The 13,641-nt window shown below is 40.0% G+C and overlaps 1 protein-coding gene across 24 annotated transcripts in view; it reads right to left on the bottom strand.

Annotated features, from left to right (window-relative positions):
• PKHD1 (PKHD1 ciliary IPT domain containing fibrocystin/polyductin) overlaps positions 1 to 13,641 on the bottom strand; it is a 524,425-nt gene that overhangs the window by 93,287 nt on the left and 417,497 nt on the right. For 2 of the 24 annotated variants that reach the window (XR_016234007.1, XR_016234008.1), the window contains exon 61: positions 6,357 to 6,487. The exons of the other annotated variants lie outside the window; for them this stretch is intronic. The gene's annotated coding sequence lies outside the window, so the exon portion shown is untranslated. The remainder of the gene's footprint in view (positions 1 to 6,356; positions 6,488 to 13,641) is intronic. 24 annotated transcript variants of the gene reach the window in all.

Here is a 13,641-nt window from a genome sequence, read left to right as displayed (position 1 = left end):
AAAGGTCCTCTAAAAACCTCATAAGATTATCAGTTCCTGTAGGCATCCTGAGCTGCTATCCTTCTTCTTTGTTTCACTTTTGCTGTCCCCCAACTCCTGTTCCCTGGGACCACCTCACAAATAAATAACCCTTGTGCAAGCCTTTGTCTAGGGCTGTGCTTACAGCGGCACTCAGGATCAGAAGAGGCCAATTCCCTCACCCTCTGAAACCATCTTGTCTCTATCCCTGAGCTTTATAGAACTAATATGCAACAGCTATCATATTTTATCTGAAGAGGAAATCCCTTGTCTCGGATGGACCTGACTTCTTCATTTCCTGTGAATAGCAGAGCTCTCTGCATCTGTAGGGTCTCAAGACCATGTTGAGAATATTTGTCTACCTCTGCTGGAAGCCCTTCTGATTAGTCAGGCTCCTTGAGTTGGAAACATAAGGATTTATAATGAAAAAGAATCACACAGTAAAAACAGAAAGAATGAAAAGAAAACAAACCAATAAAGAATCTATCCTATCATAACATTTGAGGTTCTGGTATTTGCTGGCTTTGGAGGGAGTTCAAAATAAATGAAAGAAATGTGTATTTTATTAAATGCTAATATTTAGAAGATGTGGGGGGAGATAAATGCTTCTTATCATATTTGCAAATATGAAGCATCTCCTATCTCCTTCAAAGTGGATAGATGTTTTCCTTGCAACCTACTTAGTTTGGAAGCAATGCTGGGAACAACTATAAAATTATACCAGGAGTAGCTAAGTTGCATGTGCATCCAACTAACAAAGAGGGGTACCACACCATCGTCTCAACCAAAAGCATAACTCAACAACAAGTTCTCTCTAGTCGAGCTGCAGCTTCCCACTCAACTTCCTCCACAGGAAAAGCCTATTGCCTCTGATCCCACATAGACCAGCCTGTAATAAACTCTATCCTTCCTCTGCAACATCTGCTATTGTTAACATGATCTCTGTTTGTCTTGAAGTATAAATAGGCCCCAAATTTCAAGAGTTCAGAATACACTGAACCGTAACAGCATAGCCTCTTCCTTTTCTTTTTTAGTAAGAGCCTTATCCCTCTCTTGGGTTTTGGAATTCATTTTAAGAACAACAGTGAAATAAAGTGGAGAGGAAGAAGATTTGAAGGGTCATGAGTACTCAAGGGGATCAGAAATGAAGTGTTCATTTTGGTTTTGTTTTTAGTATATCTGTAGTAATACACGACTGTGAATTGCAGCTATTTTCTGTATACTTTTCTCTACAATAAAGTTAAAAGCTTATCATGAGAAGAAACTCATTTTATGATTCATTATTCCATATGCAATACACAAAGTAGTTTACAATGTTCATATATACCAACTTTTTATTTTTCTTGAGCAAAATACTTCTTATGCCTTGTAATTCACATAGTTCTTTCAAAAAGAGAAAATTGGCTATAATCAGTCCTTTCTTCTGATGTAGAATATTGGCAAGAAGCAAAGCACTGAGGCCTGGTAGCCCTAGATCCTCAGCCTTACCCCACCATTAGGTAAATTGACTTCACTTCTCTGAACTTCAATTTACTTACTAAAAAATGGATGAAACTAGTAATTATTTCATAGTATTATTAAAGTAGGAAATGAAGAATGCACATGAAATGTTTGATGACTGTGTTTAATAAATATTAAATGATAATGGCTTTCCAGAATGTGATTGGATCTTCCACTGTAATTGAGAAAGTCTTACAGCTCAGTGTCTGGACTTAGACAGATAGGAATCAGTTCCATATGTATCCACAGATGAGGGGTTAAAACAAATAAAATTCTTATAAGAAAGCCTGGTAAATTGCAAACACTTGATAAGTGTTAGCTATTCATCATAATAATTAATGTGTCATTAATAATGTAATAATGTACAATTATCTTTATTATTATAATCAGTTTATTGAATGAACCAGAGTCTGTAGGTGCAAAAGAGTAAATTTAGTTTTTTGAACAAATTCCCAATCAAATTCATGCTGTCAAGTGATTTTTCTAAGATCCTGGGTAAAATTCTAGGCAAATGACATAACATTGTATGACAAATATGAAAAATTCCAGTCCAATCTAAATCTATCTCAAATTCTTTTGAATATTCCTCCCCTCCCTCAGCCTGAACCTGCCTCAGGCTGGGAAATCTGTTATGGGGGAAAATTTGGTGGCTTTCCACTGTTTTCCTTGATTCTTCCTTCTATGCTCCCTATGATGTCCCTGGTTCTCCAGGATTCCACTTGGAGCCAGGAGTTAACAGAAAGACAAGACATAGAAGACAGAAAATGTCTTCCTTGGCAAATAACATGTATAATGTAGTATAATTCCTGTGACTGAAATTTTGGTGTAAGAAAAATATCTACTAAGGGAAAGTAAGCATCTCCTTCCTTTCTAATCCCATAGTGGTACACAAATGTACATCTAGCAAACCTATAATCCTTTATAGTTATGATATTCCACAGCCCATAAACCATATGAATTAATTCACTTTTTTCATAGGGCACATCTGAAGCACAGGTAGAACAGGTATCAGTGTACCCATGTCACCAAGGAAGAAATGGTCTCAAGGAACATTCAGGACCTATCTAAGGTCATAAAACAAATGATTGATAGAGCCAGGTATTCCCAAGCTCCTTCCACCTCATTATGCTTCTTTCTGAAAGACAGGAAAAATTTTGAAAACAAATTCTGACACACATAGAAAGCAGGAACTCAGGGGCCGGCACTGTGGCATAGCAGGTTAAAGCCACAGCCTGCAGAGCCGGCATCCCATATGGGCGCCAGTTCAAGTCTTGCTGCTCCACTTCCAATCCAGCTCCCTGCTAATACACCGGAAAAAGCTGTGGAGGATGGCCCAAGTCCTTGGACCCCTGCATCCTTGAGGGAGACCCAGAAGAAGCTCCTGGCTCCTGCCTTTGGATTGGTTCAGCTCCAGCTGTTGTGGCCATTTGGGGAGTGAACCAACAGATGGAAGACCTCTCTACCTCTCTCTGTATTTTTGTCTTTCAAATAAATTAAATCTTTAATGAAAAAGAAGGCAAGAATTCAGTATTGAGCCACTGTCAAAGATTATAACAATTTTTTATCAAATACATATTAGAGTGCTTCTAAAAGTTCATGGAAAAGTAGAATTAAAAGCATTTATTTTAGTGCAAAAAATGAAATTCACACTAGTTTTTGCATAAAGCAAAGTTTCTACACACTCTTTGAAGACCCCTCACACGTCCTACTACATACCTAGTATACTTAGAATAAAAATTAAGGCCATTTTATAAGCAAGATATTGAGAAACAACTAGTCTGATGAAACACACACTAGAGGTTGGGAATTTTAATTTTTTTTAAGATTTATTTATTTATTTCAAAGTCAGAGTTAGAGAGAGAGGAGCAGGGGGAGGGGGAGGGGGAGAGGGAGAGGGAGAGGGAGAGGGAGAAAGAGAGAGAGAAGCTTTCATCTGTTGGTTCACTCCCCAGATGGCTCCAACAGCCAGGGCTGGGCCAGACTGAAGCAACAAGCTTCATTTGGTTCTCCCGTATGAGTGTCAGGGATCCAAACACTTGGGTCATTTTTCACTGCTTTTCCTAGGCCATTAGCATGGAGCCGGATCAGAAGTGCAACAGCCAGGATAGGAACCTGCACTCATATGGGATGCTGGTGTCACAGGTGGCAGTTTTCCTGGGTGTGCCTCAACCCCAGCCCCTGGGTTTGTTTTTTGATAAGCATATCACCATTTTCCTGTTTTGCATCTTCTTTTGTAATTAACAACACTAAAAAGTCAGTGCTGCCACTTGGCAGAATTGGAATCAGGAAACCAATCGAGGTCAGTTCCATTTTGTAAGTTTGTTAAGTTTTGCCCTAGAGATGCATGGAAGGTACATTGATGCTCTGTTTTTCTTTATGTCATGGAAAGGTGGAATTTATCAAAAAATCATTTTTTTTAATTTGAAAAAGGTAAGTTACTGAAGGTCCATCTGTTGAGCCATGGATTACTTTTAAATTTTTATTAATATAAAGAAAACAGATTTCACATATTTCATATACACAATTATAACAGGCTAACCATATTTGCTTGAAGTAGCTTTATATAAGAAGGCCATCAGAAGGCTAAAACTCACAATGTTCTCTGAGATAGGATATCTTTGCCCACATGTGATAGTAAAAGAGGGGTGTGGAATTGAAATGATTTCTTCTCATTTACTTTCACCACATCCTGCAGCATATGAGTTACTAATATACTCCTGATACAGGAAGAGGAGCTAAGGGGAAATAAATTAATTACCTGAATATATTTCCAAAGCATGGTCAACTTCGGCCTTTCAGAATTATGCATATGTATATATGCAAATATAATACAATCCTTCAAATTTATTGATAGGTGAAGGCTTGAGGGATGGGTGACCATTCTGACCTCAGGGTCAGGAAAAGCTTCACAATTACCCCCTAAGTGGTTCTCAAATGCGAGGTAAGCTATTGCTTGACTGATAACAGATCTTTGCTCTAATCCCTTCTTCTGGTTATGAATACTGATCTCTGGTCACAAAAGTAGATTATAACTGAGATGTGGCCAATCATATTCTCCATTCCTTTGGACCCAGTGATTGGTCCTGAAATGGGCAAAGCAGCCAGAGAAGAATTATCAATCTTTCCCTAGACCTGATGATTAGCCATTAAGAGAAAAAAAAATCTTTTTCATTTGGGATAATTCACCTGGAGTTACTACTCCAGTATCAACCTCCCTGTGCCACCTATGCATTAAGCAAAATCCCTGTGGCAACAGCCAGATGAATTAAGAACAAGAGTCTTGATAAGCAGAGACTAGCAGAAAAGAGAAAGAGAGAGGGCCAACAGCAGTGACTCCTTGGCCACACTTGCTGTTAGTCCTCTAAGGTCTTGGTTCTTCCAGGTCTTCAACTCTGATAGAGGTTGAAATGTCCTTTTCAGACGCATAAGCAAATATTTATGTGCTGTGTAGGTTCTAGTATTTTGATTCACTGCCTTGCTCTAATTAACATTTTGAGTAAAAGACCACTTGACAGGCATGCCAAGGAAGGAGATTGTGGGAAGACAGTCTAAGGATTAAACAAAGAAAGCACAAGGTAATAACAGAAGAAACTGTCTTGAGTTCAAAGGAATGAGGTATGTTAAGAAATAAAGTCAGTGGATAAAGTCCAGGGCAAGAAGATCTTATTTGCTTTGATTCTCATTACTAGTACCTACCCAGAGTGTTTCATTTCCAGAGAGCCTTGCTCTTTCCAAGATACTGAAATATAGAAATATTTGGTTAAGGGAAATCTGGCTAAGGACTTTTGTTATAATCATTAAAAATTCCTGCTTTATCTCAGAGCATTAATATTTTAATAGTGTCCTGCTCAAGACAAAAAGTTCTTCAATATTCCTAATGGATCATCCTTTTTTGTTGGATTTTTTAAAAAGGTTTTGTCTTTTTTTTAAAGATTTATTTATTTGAAAGGTGATGTTAGACACTGAGAGAAGGGGAGACACAGAGAGATCTTCCATCTGTTGGTTCATTCCTGAAAAGGCCACAATGGCTAGGGCTGGGCAGGGCTGAAGCCAGGAACCAGGAGCTTCATCTGGATCCCCTATATGAGTGCAAGAGCCCATGGATTTTGGCTACCTTATGCTGCATTCCCAGGCACTTTAGCAAGGAGCTGGATCAGAAGTGGGTAGTCAGGACTTGAACCAGTGTTCCATCTGGGATGCTGGCACTGCAGGCTATGGCTTAACCTGCTGTGTCACAGAGCCAGCCATTGAAGATTTATATTATTTATTTGAAAGGCAGAGTCACACACACACACACACACACACACACACACACACAGAGAGAGAGAGAGAGAGATCTTCCATCTGCTAGTTCACTCCCCAAATGGCCAGGGCTGGGCCAGGCTGAAGCCAGGAGCCCAGAATCCTATCCCAGTCTCCCACATGGGTGGTTCAGGCCCAAGAACTTAGGGCATCCTTGACTGCTTTTCCAGACTCGTTAGCAGGGAGCTGGATTGGAAGTAGAGCAACTGGGACTAGAAGCAGCACAATGATATGGGATGTTAGCATCCCAGTTTGTGGCTTATTCCACTGTGCCACAATGTTGGCCCCACTTTGTTGGAATTGAAACAGTGAGGGCAGGTGAGTTGAGCAGATTTTCTAAGGGGCAGAGGAATTGGTTCCTGGATTCTTTCAAATGATGCCATGAGGACAATTGTTTACTTAACCTACAAGTAGGTCTTATTCTCTGCCTCCATAAATGCTCTTCCACTGTACACAATTTGCAACATTCACCCAATGACATGTGACATTCTCTTGTATTCTAGTAACCATAGGCACACTTATTCGATGATGATTACCTTCTCTGAGAAAGGAAAATTGGTGGTGGGGTGAGAGGGTGCCTTTATGCTTCAACTGAATCTTGAAATGCTGTCACTGACGTTCCAGCCCATAAATGTGAATCTTCATTGCTGCTTAGGAGGTACAATTTCTAAAGTATACAAAGCAATATTTAAAACTTCTTTTCATAATATCTACCTGAAGTTTAAGCATTATAGAGTAAGAGGTGAATTTGAAAATATAGAGGATATTGTACTGTTATATGATGGCACAGTTACTCAACAGCATTTATCATCTGCCATTTTATCTATAGGTAGAGATGATCTCAATGAAACTTATTTTATGATGCTTCCAGGTTCTTTCACATAAAATTGGAACAGCTACAAATGGAAATGTAATCAACTAAAAAAGTATGGAAGTAGCATTCTAAAGTTGATAATGCCATTCAGGATGATGGCATACACAAGTTCACTACATCAAGACAAAGTAATACAAATACAATGATCACGTGTTTGGAGTCTATTTCCTGCTTATGTTGTGAGAAATGATCATGTAAGTATATAATGTGGCATGGGGTTATACTTTTCCATACCTAAGCTGTTCTTACATTTCATCACTTTATTTAATTCAATATGTAGCTCCCACAGGCTTGTGAACACGTTAGCTTGCTACAATAACCACATATTAATATATTTACATGACACCTTCATAGAATATGCAAGGAAGTGCCAATTTTAAGTATATATACAACATACAGATTTAATTGGAAAGTTTGCCAGATATTAAGTTTGTGTAACAGGTAATGTATAATATAAAGTTGCCCAACTCAGAGTATGTTTTAGGTATTTTTTTTTCTTAAAGATCAAAAAAGAAGTCACTATTGACATTTTGGGCCAGATAATTCTCTGTTGTGGGGGAAGATCCAGCGCATTGTAAAGTGTTTTACAGCTGCCCTGTCCTGTACCCATTTGATGCCGGTAACACTTCTACTGTTGTGACAAACAAGAGCTTCTACAAATATTGCGAAATGTCCCTTGGAAGGGGAGCAAAACTAGTCTCCCTCCCAAATAAGAACCATTGACTTGGAGGATTTTTGTAAAAATAAAACAGATAATGTGTGAATTTTTATGTAGGTTGCAACCTACCTTAAAAACATCATCTCTTTTATACAATAATAGAGCTAATTTCCCAGTCTTTTAATTGGAAAGATAACATTATATAACAAATGGCATTGCTTTCTTACAGCAAAAATTCAGTTATACTCTTAGCAAAATTCAACAATAAGGCAATGGCTGGCAGCTCTTCCAGAACAGAATCATTCTTTATGATCATTTTTATTCACAATTGCATCCCCAGAGCCTAATACAGTTCCTGTTATATTTATGGCTTGTCTCTATAAATCCTTTGTGAATGAAAAAGAAAGTCTCCATTAATGCAGCAGACTACCCGGCTTTTCCTCTTACTGGGTGACACCCAGAAAGTAAGCACACAGCAGAACTTTTACTCTCAAAGTGAGTAGTATTACCATTGCAGCTCTTGTCTCTGTGACGAACAGTAAAACATTATGTATCACTCATCTGCTTGCAAACACTTTTTTTTTTTGTTTTTGACAGGCAGAGTGGACAGTGAGACAGAAAGAGACAAAGAGAGAAAGGTCTTCCTTTGCCGTTGGTTCACCCTCCAATGGCCACCGCAGCCAGCGCGCTGCAGCCAGCACTCCGCGCTGATCCGAAGGCAGGAGCCAGGTGCTTCTCCTGGTCTCCCATGGGGTGCAGGGCCCAAGCACTTGGGCCATCCTCCACTGCACTCCCTGGCCACAGCAGAGAGCTGGCCTGGAAGAGGGGCAACTGGGGCGGAATCCGGCGCCCTGACTGGGGCTAGAACCCGGTGTGCCGGCGCCGCAGGCGGAGGATTAGCCTAGTGAGCTGCAGCGCAGGCCGGCAAACACTTTCAAACAAAGGCTCTCCTACCTCAAAATATCATGCATTCCCTAAAATTCTTGCTTCAGTTGATGATCTTTCTCTTTTTTTTTTTTTTTTTTTTTGACAGGCAGAGTGGACAGTGAGAGAGAGAGACAGAGAGAAAGGTCTTCCTTTGCCGTTGGTTCACCCTCCATTGGCCGCCGCGGCCGGCGCACTGCGCTGATCCGATGGCAGGAGCCAGGAGCCAGGTGCTTTCCCTGGTCTCCCATGGGGTGCAGGGCCCAAGCACCTGGGCCATCCTCCACTTTACCAATCTTATTTACCACATTATTTCACTTATCACATCACTCTAGATAATTCCTATTTCACCTCTAGTTATGAATTATCTCCCAGAAATTCCAACCATCACCTACATACCTGAATAGCTTCTCTCCCATACAGTGGACACCCCAAATGCACCAAAGGCAGAGCTGAGGCAATTATTCTCTATTTTGTTAAGACCCCGTATCTGCTTTTGAAAACCCCACTCCTCAAGATACCCTGTTCACGACAGTGGAATCACTGTTGTCTTTCTCTTCACTGTTTCCAAAACTCAGGAGTAAGCAAACCCTTTATACTTCCTCTCATCTTTATTGCTTTGATCTGTACCATCCTCTCATTCTGGTTGCCATCAATCTCCTCCAGTTCCTCCAGGTCCTCAACGCATTTCCTCTAAAGCTAAACAATTGGAACAGTGTCTTAACAAATCTTTGCATTTGGCCCATGCTGCTGCCCATTTCTCACCCTGCTTCCTGCTACATGATTAATGTTTCTAAAATCCAGCTTCCTAAAGCCTCCTTCTCTCTTCTGAAAGCTTTAAAGCTTTCTCAATATTCACTGAAGCGAATAGAAGTAATTTAAGCAATTTGACACTGAATGCTCTCCCAAAATATGGCTCCACCCTCTCTTTCTTCTCAACATGTTTTCCACACAGTATCCAAATGAAAATATCCTACATCTTATTTTATCTGAATTTTTTGTTTAGGACTGCCCTCAGTACAGAAAGTCCTTTTCTCCTTCAGCTAAAATCCCACCAATATAATGAGCTCATATTACTGTTTTTGTAGGCAAAGTTGTTTATTTTATAATAACTTCATATTGTAGTCAGATAGTTGGATTATCATTTTTTAAAAATATTTATTTATTTGAAAGGCAGAGTTACATACACATACAGAGAGAGAGGAGAGGGGAGGGGAAGAGAGGAGAGGGGAGGGGAGGGGAGGAGAGGAGAGGGGAGGGGAGGGGAGGGGAGGGGAAGGGACAGGAGAGGAGAGGAGAGGAGAGGAGAGGAGAGGAGAGGAGAGGAGAGGAGAGGAGAGTTTTCCATCTTCTAGTTCACTCCTCCTGGCCACAAAGGCTGAGCTGGGCTAATATGAGGCCAAAAGCCAGGAGTTTCTTCCAGGTCTTCCATTTGGGTGCAAGAGTCCACGAACTTGGACCATTTTCCCCTGCTTTTACAAGTACATTAGCAGGGAGCTGGATTGGAAGTGCATCAGCCGGGATTCAAACAAGCACCTGTTTAGGATGCTGGCACTGTAAGTGGTGGCTTTACCTTCTACACCACGGTGCTAGCCCCAGGTATTAGCATTCTTATTAAATTATCTCCTTGAGGTTCAAGGTTGAACTCATAATTTCCTAGAGGGTTTATATACAGGGAAGGTCACAGACATTAAGAGAAAATATAGGCATTGCATTCAGACTTTAGTATAAATCTTGGCTTTGCCACTTGATATATCATTTTAAACAAATTCCCTAACCCTATCAACTTCAGTTTAATCATTTTTAGAATGATTAAAATGAGATTTAATTACCAAGTTATTACAAAGATATATGAAGCAAATAACACAATTTCTGAAATGTAAGACGAACTCTGTAAATGAGGTCTACTGTGACAGTAATAACTATTATTACTTTATATCAGGTAATTGATATGTATTTGTTAAATTAAACTAAAATCAGCATAAAAATATTCCCTGCCTTCCAGGAGGTTATAATCTAGCTAGGGAAAAGAATCACTGCCATCTATTAACATTAGTCACCATTCTGAGCTAAAGTTAACATGAATGAATGACATCACCAGTAAGTTTCATGGATGTGTGAGGAGGAAGACTCCCTCCCAGAGCAGGAAAGGCACCACTTGCGTGACATGAACGTCATACAAATTCCCCTGCAACATGCAACGCCCTCAGGTATAGGCCTTCTCTGAACAGTAAAGGGTTACTGTCATTTGGTTTTCCTTAAAAAAAAATGAAGACTGTTTTAAATGAGCCATTAATCATTTATTTACTTCACTAATTACTTTACTGATTTCTTTTTTAATTACTTTTTTATTAAAGGCATCCTAAAACAGAAGGAAAAACAATACTGACTTGAAAAAGAGACTAAAAGGATATCTGGTTGGATAGGGTGTATGATCTTTGAGAAGTGATTCTGTTCCTAGGACCTCCATAGTATCAGCTATGAAATAGTAAATGTGGATAAGTTTTCTACAGAGGATGCTTAGGAAGGACTGAGGTGGCAAGCTCCATTTCACAACAGATGCATAGCAAGTTCATATGGTATGTCCAAAGAGCTTCCTCTGTCATATACAGACAAAACCTTTGTTAGTGCTCAACCTCCTGCACGATTCCTGCCCCAGCATGCATGTTCCTCTTTGGAGAGGGGAAGGTGAGGAATTTATTTTCCTATTGATCCAGGCCAGAGTATGACCCAGGCCAATTTTTTTTTTCAAAAAAAAAAATGTATACCCAAACAAAATTACCTTTTAATTCAATCTTTCCACAAGCTTTAAAATTTTTTTCACATTGTGTGTATGTGTGTGTGATATTCAAAATATATATTCAATCTGTATGTGTGATTGTGTGTATAATCTTGGAATCACTGTATATGTTAGTCTGAATAATGGCCCTTGGATATGCAATGCCCGAGTCATTAACATCTGTGTATGTTATTTCGTTTGACACAGGGATTTTGTGGTCATGATTAAGGATCATGAGGTGGGGACGATATCCTGGATTATCCAGGTGAACTCTAAATATAATCATGTGCGTTCTCATGGGAGGCTGAGGGAGATTTAACTATAGAAAAAAAAAGAAGGCATCATGACCACAAGCACACCAATTAGTGTGATACAATGTGCTAATAGCAAGAGGCAATCTCAATAGCAAAAATTTCCCATCATGCAGTAAGACAACCCCTAGCTGTTAGGCTATAGGGAGAAGAGGGTCAGAGGTCTGCAAATTTCCTTTTCATGCCCTGTGAGGTGGGTCTTTTTGTTGCAGCCTTTGGTGATGAAAAAGTTAGGGTAGGGCCATGAATCAGGTGATATGGTCAAAAGCAGTCAGGCTACTGGAAAACAGAGGGGCTTCCTGTAACCTGTGTGCGCTCCTGCTGTGGAAAGACCTTCCTCGGGCTGGCAGAAGTACTTAGCCGGTTAGCGTGACTGGTTTCCCAGTGATGATTATTGAGCACACAGAGTAGGAGGATATGCACTCGCCCATCCTGAATAGGCATCTGGAAGTTTTTAAACAGGAATAAATAATTGTTCCTCATTTTCAAAAATTTTTCTGTGTCTGTTGCTATTTTTATGTCCAAGACAGAGAGCCACGTATATGCTCAGCAATTGAAACCTGGCCTCTGTGTCGGAAGAGATGTGGCCCAGGGCGTTCCTCAGAGGAGCTCGTCACCGTGTACCCTGCTCTGTCCATACTGCACTGGGAGACATGGAGGAAAAGAGGAAGAACAGAGAAAATCTAAAAAATAAAATAAGAAAAAAAAAAAACAACTTAAGTATGAGGGCAAGAAAGTCCAAGAAAGAAAGAAAGAGACCATCGGGTGTTTATGCGTGACTCTCCTTCATATGGAATTAATGGTGGTTTAATGGGGTATGAAAGAATGTTTTACTGGAAACAATGAGGAACAATTGTCTAGCTCACGTTTCATTTCACAGGTCATTATTGCATTAAGAAGTAAATCGACCAAGTCCGGTAAATAACAGTCTGTGTATTGCCGAGAGCTTCAAACCAACAATTTTAGCCATCACGAACTAATATCTCTGTCATTTTAACCCTTGCAGGGTTGTGCTAGGGGGCTAAACAATTACAATCTTCACCGAGTTCTAGCAGGTGAGCATAATTCATTGCCCCTCTAGTCCCTTCTTTTGCAAAACCCAGGAGGCCATATTTTAGCATCGTTGTTTTGTTGATGAGCCAGCCTTAGCCAAATACAGCTCTGGTGGCCTTGAAAAACAACCCCCATTTTAGTGACTGCTGCAGGCATCTTTAAACAGACTGCTTCCTCTGCAAAATTAATTGCCGCAAAATGCAGTGCTCTCTCATCTAAGCTTTTGCAAGCTCATACTCAGCTATTTGGGTGGGCCATAGATGAGTCTGAGAGATCTAGAGAAAATGAGCTACTTCTCTTTATTATTCAGGTTCACATTTGTGTCACCAAGCACCATCAGGCACTGGACATCCAGTGGTTTCTAATGCCTAAATTCTGGATCCATTAACTTAGAGGCAATTGGTAGATAAGGCAAATTCTGGCTGTATTTTGAAGCAACAACATAGTAAGTAAACACAGCAAAGCTAGTTTATAATAAAAAATTCTATTTAAAAGATATCCAGTAAAATTCACATTTAAAATGCATCAAGGGACCATCATTGTGGCATAGTAGGTAAAAGTTACTGCCTGTGATGCGGGCATCCCATTAGGGTGTCAGTTTGTGTTCCAGCTGCCCTACTTCCAATTCAGCTCCCTGCTAATGACCTGGGAAAGCAGTGGAAAGATGGTTCAAGTATTTGGGCTCCCAAAACCCATGCGGGAGACCCAGTTGATGCTCCTGGCTTTGGCCTGGCTGTTGCAGCCATCTGGGGAGTGAACTAGTTTTGGAAGATCTCTCTCTCTCTCTCATTCTTTCTCTCTTACAAAATAAATAAATATTTAAAAACTTGAAATGATTCAAAATGTTTTCTTATAACAAAACTGAGAGCAGAGTCAGCTTAAGATTCATAACATTACTTAATCATGTCAGGACAACCAGCTTACATTTATGATTTTTCCATCAAAACCTGATGTTTAACCTGCAGAGTGATTATGGAATCTTCCATGTTCACACATTATTTCTGAAATAAGATAACTCCTTTCCTGAAAGATCAAAATTTCTTACAGAGGTAGGATCAGCATTTGTATTTCTTTTTTTCTTCACCGTGTGTGATTAAACTTAGGCTGTACAGAATAAATAGTACCCCTAAGGGGCCAGCACTGTGGCGCAGTGGGTTAACGCCCTGGCCTGAAGCGCCAGCATCCCATATGGGCGCCGGTTCCAGACCCGGCTGCTCTACTT

The sequence above is a fragment of the Oryctolagus cuniculus genome, chromosome 5, assembly GCF_051225735.1.
Source record: "Oryctolagus cuniculus isolate XC-2025 breed Fujian yellow rabbit chromosome 5, ASM5122573v1, whole genome shotgun sequence".
NCBI lineage: Eukaryota > Metazoa > Chordata > Mammalia > Lagomorpha > Leporidae > Oryctolagus > Oryctolagus cuniculus.
Note: the sequence above shows the minus strand (reverse complement) of the source record. Positions and strands in the feature narration are given on the sequence as shown.